The sequence below is a fragment of the Oncorhynchus nerka genome, linkage group LG27 (genome assembly GCF_034236695.1).
Source record: "Oncorhynchus nerka isolate Pitt River linkage group LG27, Oner_Uvic_2.0, whole genome shotgun sequence".
In the NCBI taxonomy this organism is placed as follows: domain Eukaryota; kingdom Metazoa; phylum Chordata; class Actinopteri; order Salmoniformes; family Salmonidae; genus Oncorhynchus; species Oncorhynchus nerka.
Window position 1 is genome coordinate 20,430,521 of NC_088422.1, and position 11,306 is coordinate 20,441,826.

Genomic DNA, 11,306 nt, shown 5'->3' on the forward strand with positions numbered 1-11,306 from the left:
TCCAGGTGTAAATGTCCAGAGCTTGCGGTAGGAATCCGGGGATATGGAGAGAAAATATGTCCGGTATGCTCTGGTTTGAGTCGCGTTGTACAAACTGGCGAGAGCTTTCCGAGCTAAAGATTAGCTGATGACCGCTAGCAGTGGTTAATTGATTAGTAGCTAGTGAGCTGGCTAGCTTCTGTTGGGGGATTCCGAATATGAGGTGAATAATACTTTTGAAAATATTTTTTTAAAGATATGTACAAGGGACACGACAAGACTGGGACAAAAGACATCTGACTGCTATGCCATCTTGGATTATTTTATAACATGTACCAGCAGTTCAAGTTTGGAGTTTTGAAAAAAAAAATTGCGAATGGTTTTCACATACAGACTTTATACAGTGCCTTCAGAAAGTATTCACACCTAGGTTTGCAAAAGGGTCGGAAACTTTCCGGTAAATTTCCGGAATCATACTGGAAATTTTCCATGGGAATTTAAGCCCGGGAATTTGGGAAATTTTGCTTAAATTCATCAAAAAAGTTAGCTTATAAAACAGTGAACCTTTTTTGTGGAATTACACATAAGGCAATTCTAAGTCTGGTGGCATATTTTGGTTAAACTATCCCCAATTCAATGGATTTGCAATCCTCTGCATGCACAGCTCATTCTTCCATCACATGTACATCTGATTCTCAAGATTTTGCACACTAATGAGATGCTATTGAGCCCACATTACTACACTGTCTGAGCCAAGAACTACGTGCTTTCTGGTAAGTTTTGATTACAATACTGGGTGGGGTGAATATATTTTATATGACGAACATGATTTTTTGTTAACTAGTAAATAGTAGCCTCCAGCAAAGTGTGTTTTAATCATTTCTAACTTGTTAACAATTTCTGCTAGTTAGTTTTTGCTACAATGTGGGTTTTAGCTTGCTTGAGTTTGCTAACTGAGGAGTGTTAATTATTTCCATACATTTAATTTTAAAACATTTATCTTACAAAGGAGTTGTTTAATCTAACTGCTTAACTATTTGTCTGTACATGGAATTGTAGTTTTTCTTTTACTCATTTTTTTCTAGTCTTTACAGGACAATGTCACGTGCGCACTATCTGACGTGTGGAGGCATTTCACTGCAGCTAATGTAGAAGGAAAAGCTGTGTACATTTGCAAATACTGTGCCAAATCACATGTGAAGAATGCAACAAAGATGCAGAATCATCTGGCCAAGTGCATAAAGTTCCCTCAGCGCTGACAACAACCAACCTCTGACAAAAGTCCCTCTACTTCTAATCGAGGTGAAAATGATGAATCCTTATCGATAGCAACAACTCATGGTCCTCCTGGAATCAGACATTTTTTTGACTCAATACGTAGTCAGAGAAATGCTGATGAATGTCTTGCTCGAGCTGTGTATGCAACTGGTTCACCTCTGATGCTCACAGGCAATGTGTATTGGAAGGGATTTCTGAATGTTCTTCGCCCAGCATACACCCCTCCAACCAGACATGCTTTATCTACTCATTTGCTGGATGCAGAGTTCAATTGAGTTCAAATCAAAGGTTATTTGTCACATGCGCCGAATACACCTTACAGTGAAATGCTTACTTGCAGGCTCTTACCAATAGTGCAAAAAAAAGGTATTAGGTGAACAATAGGTATGTAAAGAAATAAAAACAACAGTAGAAAGACAGCGAAAAACAGTAGTGAGGCTGTATACAGTAGCGAGGCTAGAAAAGTAGCGAGGCTACATACAGACACTGGTTAGTCAGGCTTATTGAGGTAGTATGTACATGTAGATACGGTTCAAGTGAAGTGAAGGTCAATACAATTTATAGAGAAAAGACTGTATTGCAATCTGATGGGTGGTCAAATGTTTATGGGCAAAGAATAACTAACTACATCATCTCCACCCCTCAATCAGTATTCTACAAGAGCACAGACTCAAGGGACAACAGACACACCGGTCTCTATATTGCAGATGAGCTGAAGGAAGTCATCAATGACCTTGGACCACAGAAAGTATTTGCACTGGTTTTTATTGATTGATTGATTGATTTATTTCACCTTTATTTAACCAGGTAGGCTAGTTGAGAAAAAGTTCTCATTTGCAACTGCGACCTGGCCAAGATATGGTGACAGACAATGCTGCGAACATGAAGGCTGCTTGGTCTAAAGTGGAGGAGTCCTACCCTCACTTCACACCCATTGGCTGTGCTGCTCATGCATGGAAGCTGCTCCTCAAGGACATCATGGCACTGAAAACAATTGATACACTACAAGAGAGCTAAGGAAATGTTTAAAGTCAAGTTATAGCAGCAATCTACCTCACCAAGCAAAGTGAGAAGAATAAGAGCACCACATTGAAGCTGCCCAGCAACACCCATTGGGGTGGTGTCATCATGTTTGACAGTCTCCTGGAGGGGAAGGAGTCTCTCCAAGAAATGTCCATATCACAGTCTGCCAATATGGACAGCCCCATCAAGAGGATCCTCCTGTATGATGTATTTTGGGAGAGAGTGGTAAGCAGCCTGAAACTCCGGAAACCTATAGTAGTAGCCATTGCACGGATTGTGGGAGACAATGCCATTCTGTCTGATGTTCAGACTCTGCTAGCAGATGTAAGAGAAGAAATCCGTACTGCCCTGCCCACTTCACTGTTGCTCCAAGCAGAGGAAACTGCAGTTCTGAAAAACAGTGTACATGTTGGATCCCAAGTTTGCTGGCAAGAGCATCCTGTCTGGTGCAGAGATCAACAAGGCCTATAGTGTCATCACTACCGTGTCTCGCCACCTTGGCCTGGATGAGGGTCTGGCGAAGTACACTTCCAAGAAAGTGCTTTGGGATGGAGATGCAATAATGCAGTCATGCCAACATATCCCATCACCCACCTGGTGGAAGGGACTTTGTGGATCTGAGGCTCTTTCCCCTGTTGCCGCCATCATCCTCCAAATCCCACCAACATCAGCCGCCTCAGAGCGCAACTGGTCCTTGTAAGGAATACGCACAACAAAGCACGCAACAGGCTGACCAATACAAGGGTTGACAAATTTGAGGCTTTTTGAGCTTGACAATGAGCCATCCTCAACAAGGTTGGAAAGTGACAGTGAAGATGAGGCCTCAGAGTCTGATGTTCCAGAGGTGGACATTGAGGATGTCCAGGGAGAAGACATGGTAGCCTGAGAGGAAGACAACCAAAGCTTTAGTTTCTAGACTATCAATTTACAGATGTATGTTGAAAACGTTTTTGGGAGATGCGATGGATCATTGGGGATCATTCAATATTCCCTTTCTTTTGTTGTTCCGTTAAATCATCCCATGTGAAGAGTCAACTAATTTAATTAAAGTTCAATTCATAACTTAATTGTTTTTTAAAATTTCTATTGGAAGGATTTAGTCATTTGCAATGATGTCTACTTATAACGTAAAAGGTTTATGTTTCTGTCTCCATATGATATGGTAAATATATCCAATTAAAACAACATCTACATTTAAATGGATTTAATATTAATTTGCATATATTTCTGTTAATTCCCATATAGTCCCGTTAATTCCCACGGAAAGTTTCCACCTCTGAATATTTCCCAAAATGTGCAACCCTATTCACACCCCTTGACTTTTTCCACATTTTGTAGTGTTACAGACTGAATTTAAAATGGGTTCAATTGAGATGTTGTGTCATTGGCCAACACTCAATAACCCATAATGTCAAAGTGGAATTATGTTTTTAGAAATGTTTAAAAATGAAAAGCTGAAATGTCTTGAGTCAAATATTCAAAATATTTGTTATGGCAAGCCTAAAAAAGTTCATGAGTAAAAATGTGCTGAACAAGTCACAAGTTGCATGGACTCACTCTGTATGCAATTAGAGTGTTTAACATGATTTTTGAATGACTACCTCATCTCTGTACCCCACACATACAAATATTTGCAAGGTCCCTCAGTCGAGCAGTGAATTTCAAACACAAATTCAACCACAAAGACCAGGGAGGTTTTACAATGCTTCGCAATGAAGGGCACCTATTTTTTTAAAGCAGACATTTAAATATCCCTTTGGGCATGGGGAAGTTATTCATTACACTTTTGATGATGTATCAATACGCCCAGTCACTACAAAGATACAGGGAAACTTCCTACCTCAGTTGCAATAGGAGAGGAAGGATGCCTGATTTTACAATCAGGCCAATGGTGACTTTAAAACAGTTGCTGAGTTGAAAGGCTGTGATAGGAGAAAGCTGGGGGTGGATCAAGAACTTTGTAGTTACTCAACAATACTAATCTAAATTACAGAGTGAAAAGAAGGAAGACTGTACAGAAAAAAATACTCCACAACATGCATCCTGTTTGCAGTAAGGCACTAAAGTAAATCTGCAAAAAATGTAGCAAAGAAGTCTTATTTTTGGGGCAAACACAACACATCTCTGAGTATCATGCTTCATATTTTCAAGCATGGCGGTGGCTGTATCGTGTTATGGGTATGCTTGTCATCGGCAAAGCCTAGGGAGTATTTTAGAATAAAAATAAATGGAATAGAGCTAAGCACAGGCACAATACTAGAGGAGAACCTGGCTAAGTCTGCTTTCCAACAGACACTGGGAGACAAATTCACCTTTTAGCAAGACAATAACCTAAAACGCAAGGCCAAATATACACTGGAGTTGCTTACCAAGACAACATTGAATTTTCCTGAGTGGTCTAGTTACAGTTCTGACATAAATTGTCTTGAAAATCTATGGCAACACTTGATAATGGCAGTATAGCAATGATCATCAACCAACTTGACAGAGATAGAATAATTTTTTTAAGAATAATGTGCAAATATTGTACAATTCAGGTGTGCAAAGATCTTAGAGACTTATCCAGAAAGACTCACAGCTGTAATCGCTGCCAAAGGTGATTCCAAGATGTATTGACTCGGGTGTGAATACTTATGTAAATGATATATTTATTTTTGCTTAATCTATTTCGAATTCAGGCTGTAACACAACAAAATGTGGAATAAGTCAAGGGGTATGAATACTTTCTGAAGGCACTGTATGTCCAAACTCAATCAAATAGGCTTCCCAAATATAAAGTGGTCACTGTGGTAGAATGTTTTCATCAGGAAGCCTGATTTTAGATGTCCATGTAAACAGGATTATTAGGGAAATCATTCTTTTTGAAAAGTATGTAAATGTTAAAATCAAACTATTTTAATATGACTATTCACAATTATCACATTGTGTGCATGCTACTGTACTCAATGACAGTTGGGGGGGGGGGGGGGCTCTTGGCTGAGGAGTAGTGAGGCACCAAGCTAGTGATACACCAGCCCTGAAAGCTCTCTGAATCAGATGCTCTACTGGCTCCTGGACAGAAATAGAATTGTATCCCATTCCATAACAGATGGTGAAACTTTCATAGAGAGAAACCAAAGTCAAGTACAAGATGCACAGTATTAGAGAGAAAGGGGAATGATTTGCTACTCAACAGTAGTTCTGCTGTGGCAAATCTAGCCCAGCAGTTGGCCGCAGGTGGTCTTACAATCACATTCACTTTTATTTGATTGTGTGTTTTTATTAATTCTATGGAATCCAGGATTCCCTGGAAAACAGTGGAAATTATTACTGAGCGGACTTTCCTGGCTAAACAGATGAAATGACATTCACTAATGTACATGCCATAACATTGATACCGTTGGTACATTGTCCAGTAGTTGGAACTCACCAATACGAGTTTGTAATGGTAGACATGCAGTATATAGTTTTATGATGATGTTCTTAAACGTTGTTCTGTGTAAATGTTAATGCCTATGATTAAGTTGTAGCGCTGGGTGAGAGAAAAGAAAAGCACAACGACATGATTAGACAGGCTAATCACAGAATAAGTTTGCAATAAACAGTGAGAGATGTACTGCCCTGATGAACCCCACGTATTAAAATATTCATTATAGTCATCCAATTAAATATCATCTCCAGGGCATTGTTCCTTCAATGCTGTCAGTTTTATATATCTATGCAAATGTACAGTTATGAATAAGTGCTTGAACTTTTCATAATGCTGAATTACAGCATTCTAATGTCAGTTTCTTTATTTGGAAACAGTGCTTTAGTGTGATATTTGACAGAATTGAATTTACTTCAAAGAAGAATGCGTTATTCCTAGAAGTTTTCAGTGGGCACCGGGTGGCAGTCTTCTAATTCATTGATAATTGTGTTTAAATTAGAGTCCCTATCAGTTCAGTAAACTACGGCAAAAACACTTAGGTTTACAGATTTGGAGGACTGGAAATCGGGCCCTATTGTGATAATTGAATACTATTTGTTGTTCCTACTAAACAAAACAAGGGAACTAGAATAGCATATAAAAAGTACTATAATCAATGTGCAATATATTCCCCCATTCTCTTCCTTCTGGGAACAAGCATTTCCTGGCTGGTTGAAGCCACTAAAGTGAATTCAGCTACAGTATCAATAGCCTGGCAGAGCATTAAAGGCAGCACAGTCAGGGCAGCTACAGCCCCCAGTGGTAAACACACCTTGAAATCTAGATTGGAGATTAGCAAATCACTGAGGTCAGAAGACTGATTGATATTTAATTAAATGTAAATATTAAAATAGATGTTTGTATCCGAGTTGCATCTTGAAAGTGCTACTGTGGGGTCCGTAGGGGGTTAATGATGTGAATTGTATTGATGTTGGGCTCTCTGACAAGTGTTAACTGATTTTCTGTCCCTGGCAGAATTGTGCTGCTTGTTAATCCATTGACGTCAGATCGTGGTAGGGCTCAGTAGGTATAGGTCATCGCTAACAGGATGCTAATGAGGGCCGGCTAATACATTTGTGCTTTATCAGCCAATCAATGCATGCTGCAGCCGGCTGTAGCCTGGGAAGCTAGCAGTGCCGTGAGAAACTGGACCCAGGTTCAAAACCTCCCAGTCACTCACCCTCCAACTCTGGGCCTATATTTTTGTTCTTTCAAAGGGTTTTGAGGTTTTAATTTTCCAATTCCAACAAAGTAAATCATTTGTTTTACTATAGACAGTTGAATTGATCAAATAATCCAAGATACATGATACTAACAAATTATTTGGGGGTTTCAAGCAGGTTTTATTGACCACTTTCCATGTGGTAAAATTGACCATGGCACTAAATTACATGTTGCAAAATCAAGGGATATACTGTAGACAGTGGCATTAAAAATGTATTCTCAAGTGCTCTTAGGTTTGCCAAGCACATTACTCTCAGACATGCACTGATCGTTTGGGGGCAATACATTAGTCCTTTCTTAAAACTCTCAGAGGAACGGTGTTACTCAATCTTTTCCACAGCGCGGCCTGCTCCCAGAGAGCACAGCTTTGTTAAAATGTTTTACTTTAATCCCTGAACTGGCAGGCAGGAAAAGGAAGGAGAGGAATTCATCTTGGAGAATGATCCTAAATAAAAACAGCAGAGGAAGAACCAGCGCTGGCTGCCAGGCAACTATACTGCACACGTCCTTTGTCTTTTTAAATGGAAATCGTGTAACACTGTTGGATTAAATCATAGCTGTGGAGAGAGGGCTGCTCAATCCACATTCCGGACTAATCTGTATCCCTATGACCATCTGTATCTCGCAGGGCTCGGGGGGTGTTAGACTCTTCAAACACATGCAGAGAACGTCTGTCGAGTCAGCCTGTTCTTCTACACAAAGACATTAATGCAGAAAAGATGGAGATCAGCTCACATTAAACTTGCCACATATAAACTCTCAGATCAGATCTGTGTGGATTGGGGATGAGATCCACAGATGCAGTGCCTACGCCATAGCACATAGACTTGTCACAGGGGCATGATGTCTTTTGAAACTGAGGGCTGAGGCTTACTCAAATGTATCCACTTGCACACTGAAAGTCTAATATATATATATATTTTTGCATATACAGTGCATTCGGAAAGTATTCAGACCCCTCAATTTTTTCCACATTTTGTTATGTTACAGCCTTATTCTAAAATGTATCAAATCTAGATTTTTTTCTCATCAATCTACACATAGTACCCCATAATGACGAAGTAAAAACAGGTTTTTATGTATTAAAAATTAAAAACAGAAATACCTTCTTTACATAACTATTCAGACCCTTTGCTATGAGACTGTAAATTGAGCTCCGGTGCATCCTGTTTCCATTGATCATCCATGAGATGTTTCTACAACTTGATTGGAGTCCACCTGTGTTAAATTCAATTGACTGGACATGATTTGGAAAGGCACACACCTGTCTATATAAGGTCCTACAATGCATGTCAGAGCAAAAACCAAGTCATGAGATCGAATGAATCGTCCGTAGAGCTTAGAGACAGGATTGTGTCGAGGCACAGATCTGGGGAAGGGTACCAAAAGATTTATGCAGCATTGAAGGTCCCCATGAACACAGTGGCCCCCATCATTCTTAAGTGGAAGAAGTTTGGAACCACCAAAACTCTTCCTAGAGCTGGCCACCTGACCAAACTGAGCAATCGGGGGAGAAGGGCCTTTGTCAGGGAGCTGACCAAGAACTCGATGGTCACGCTGACAGAGCTCCAGAGTCCCTCTGTGGAGATGGAAGAACCTTCCATAGAACAACCATCTTGCAGCCCTCTGCCAATCAGAATTTTATGGTAGACCGGGCAGTCAGAAACCACTCCTCAGTAAAAGGCACATGACAGCCAAAATGCACCTAAAGGACTCTCAGACCATGAGAAACAAGATTCTCTTGTCTGATGAAACCAAGATTTAACTCTTTGGCATGAATGTCAAGCATCATATCTGGAGGCAACCTGGCACCATACCTACAGTGAAGCATGGTGGTGGCAGCATCATGCTGTGGGGATGTTTTTCAGCGGCAGGGACTGGGAGACCAGTCAGAATCGAGGGAAAGATGAACGGAGCAAAGTACAGAGAGATCCTTGATGATAACCTCCTCCAGAGCGCTCAGGACTTTAGACTGGGGCGTAAGTTCACCTTCCAACAGGACAATGACCCTAAGCACACAGCCAAGACAACGCAGGAGTGGCTTCGGGACAAGTTTCTGAATGTCCTTGAGTGGCCCAGCCAGAGCCCGGACTTGAACTCGATCTAACATCAGTGGAGAGACCTGAAAATAGCTGTGTAGTGACGCTCCCCATCCAACCTGACAGAGCTTGAGAAGATCTGCAGAAAAGAATGGGAGAAACTCCCCAAATACATGTGTGCCAAGCTTGTAGCGTCATACCCAAAAAGTCTCAAGGCTGTAATCTCTGCCAAAGGAGCTTTAAGAAAGTGCTGAGTTCAATTGTGTTCATTGATAATGTAGAAAAATTATTTTATAAATGTTAGAATAAGGCTGTAACGTAACAAAATGTGGAAAAAGTCAAGGGGTCTGAATGCACTGTGCATTCAAAGATCGAATTTGGCCATTGCTTAATTGGTGCATGTCACTTCTGATCTCCCTACCCCAAAGACAACATGCACCTAATGTATACAGCTTCAATGGGCATGGCAGCCCTGCTTTACCCTACTCTGCCCCCTCTCATCCTAATGGAAAGGATATGATGGAGTGCTAAATGGTCTGATAGAGGTCATGGAATTAAATAATTATACTTGATGAAATCGTATTAGTTGAGCACGATCACATATGACCTTCACTCAAAATTAATAATGCATTTAATGTTTATTTGAGGCTCATTATCAAAATCTATAACTTTTTCGTTGGATTATCTTTTTTCTCAGTGACAGACCAGAGATTTGATTTCTCTTTCATTCGTGTCAACTTCTAAGAGAGCATGTTGACCAAGAAATTGCAATGTTTAATTTATAAGCAAATCAAAATGATGAAATATATCATCAAGTAAGAGGTGACTACCGATTATTACATTAAGTTTCTTCATAAAACCTTGTATACCGGGATGTAATATGCAGTATTAATTTTTTATTTGCTATTGGATTTGGAATACAGACACAATTTCAATCAACGAATGCTTTCTGTTTCTGAAACAAATCTAATGTAAAGCACAATCACATGATCACACCTTTTTTTGGATGTAGCAGTTAATTATCATTCAACATTGTTGTATTACTCTCATTTTACTACAGTATATACTGTCATTATACACAGAGGGTCAGTAATAAGAGGTAGCCAATTACCATACAACAGATGGGCAACCAATTACAAACGTGCACTTTTACACTGTTGCATTCTACAATTTGAACTCAGCTGGAAACGTGTAGATTTATTTCTGATCTAGCTTCTCTAACACGAGCATAGCTTCTTTAATTTGCATGAAAGTCTAACCTTCATTAGAGATGAGCAGATCACTCCAGGGGCCATTCTTAAATGATTCCTCAATGCGTTTGATTTTAGATTTCTCTGCTGTTTGAAGGCCCCTACTTAGAGTGGGGGAAGTGCACGACCAGAATACTAACCTAATGTATGTGCTTGTTCACAAAGGAAGTGAATTGACCTCTATTCAAAGAGGAGCAAGATAACCATGGAATGTGGAATACTATTTGTCAAGGAAGTTTTGATGTCCTGAAGGTTTGAGCATCATTTAAAAAATATATATATTTAACCATTATTTATCTAGGCAAGTCTGTTAAGAACAAATTCTTATTTACAATGACTTACCCTGGCCAAACCCAAACCCGGAAGACGCTAGGCCAGTTGTGCGCTAGGCCAGTTGTGGGACTCACAATCACGGCCGGTTGTGATACAGCCTGAAATCGAACCAGGGTCTGAGTTGTTGTTTGTGTCGCACTGCTTTGCTTTATCTTGGCCAGGTCACAGTTGTAAATGAGAACTTGTTCTCAACTAGCTTACCTGGTTAAATAAAGGTGAAATAAATCCAATCAAATCAAAGTAGTGACGCCTCTAGCACTGAGATGCAATGCCTTCGACTGTCGAGCCACTTGGGAGCCCCTCATTAAGCACTACTTTAAAATAATTTAATCTTACAAAAAAAGTATATAACTTTGAATCATTACCAATTCATACCTTGAGGTAAGAAACCACTTAAACTACAGTGATGAAAGAAATGTCAACACTGCTAATTTCTGTAATCAGATACCACCCAGTTTATTTTAGTTTATGTTAGAACATACCGCATCTAAATTCATTTAGAAGAAAATGCTTCATCATTCTTTTATTAATGTGTGAATATTTATCCTGGCTTTCCTCGTTACTTTGGGAGCGATATGCTAGCTGTCATATTCCCACTAAATATGTAAGCAGAAAGAAAATAGAGCGCTCTATACCATGCATTCCAATGAGGGAGGGATATTAGAAATTCCTTTTGATGGGAAATCTATTTGAATATCTTTCAAGCTGTTTTTCTTTAAAGATACATCATAC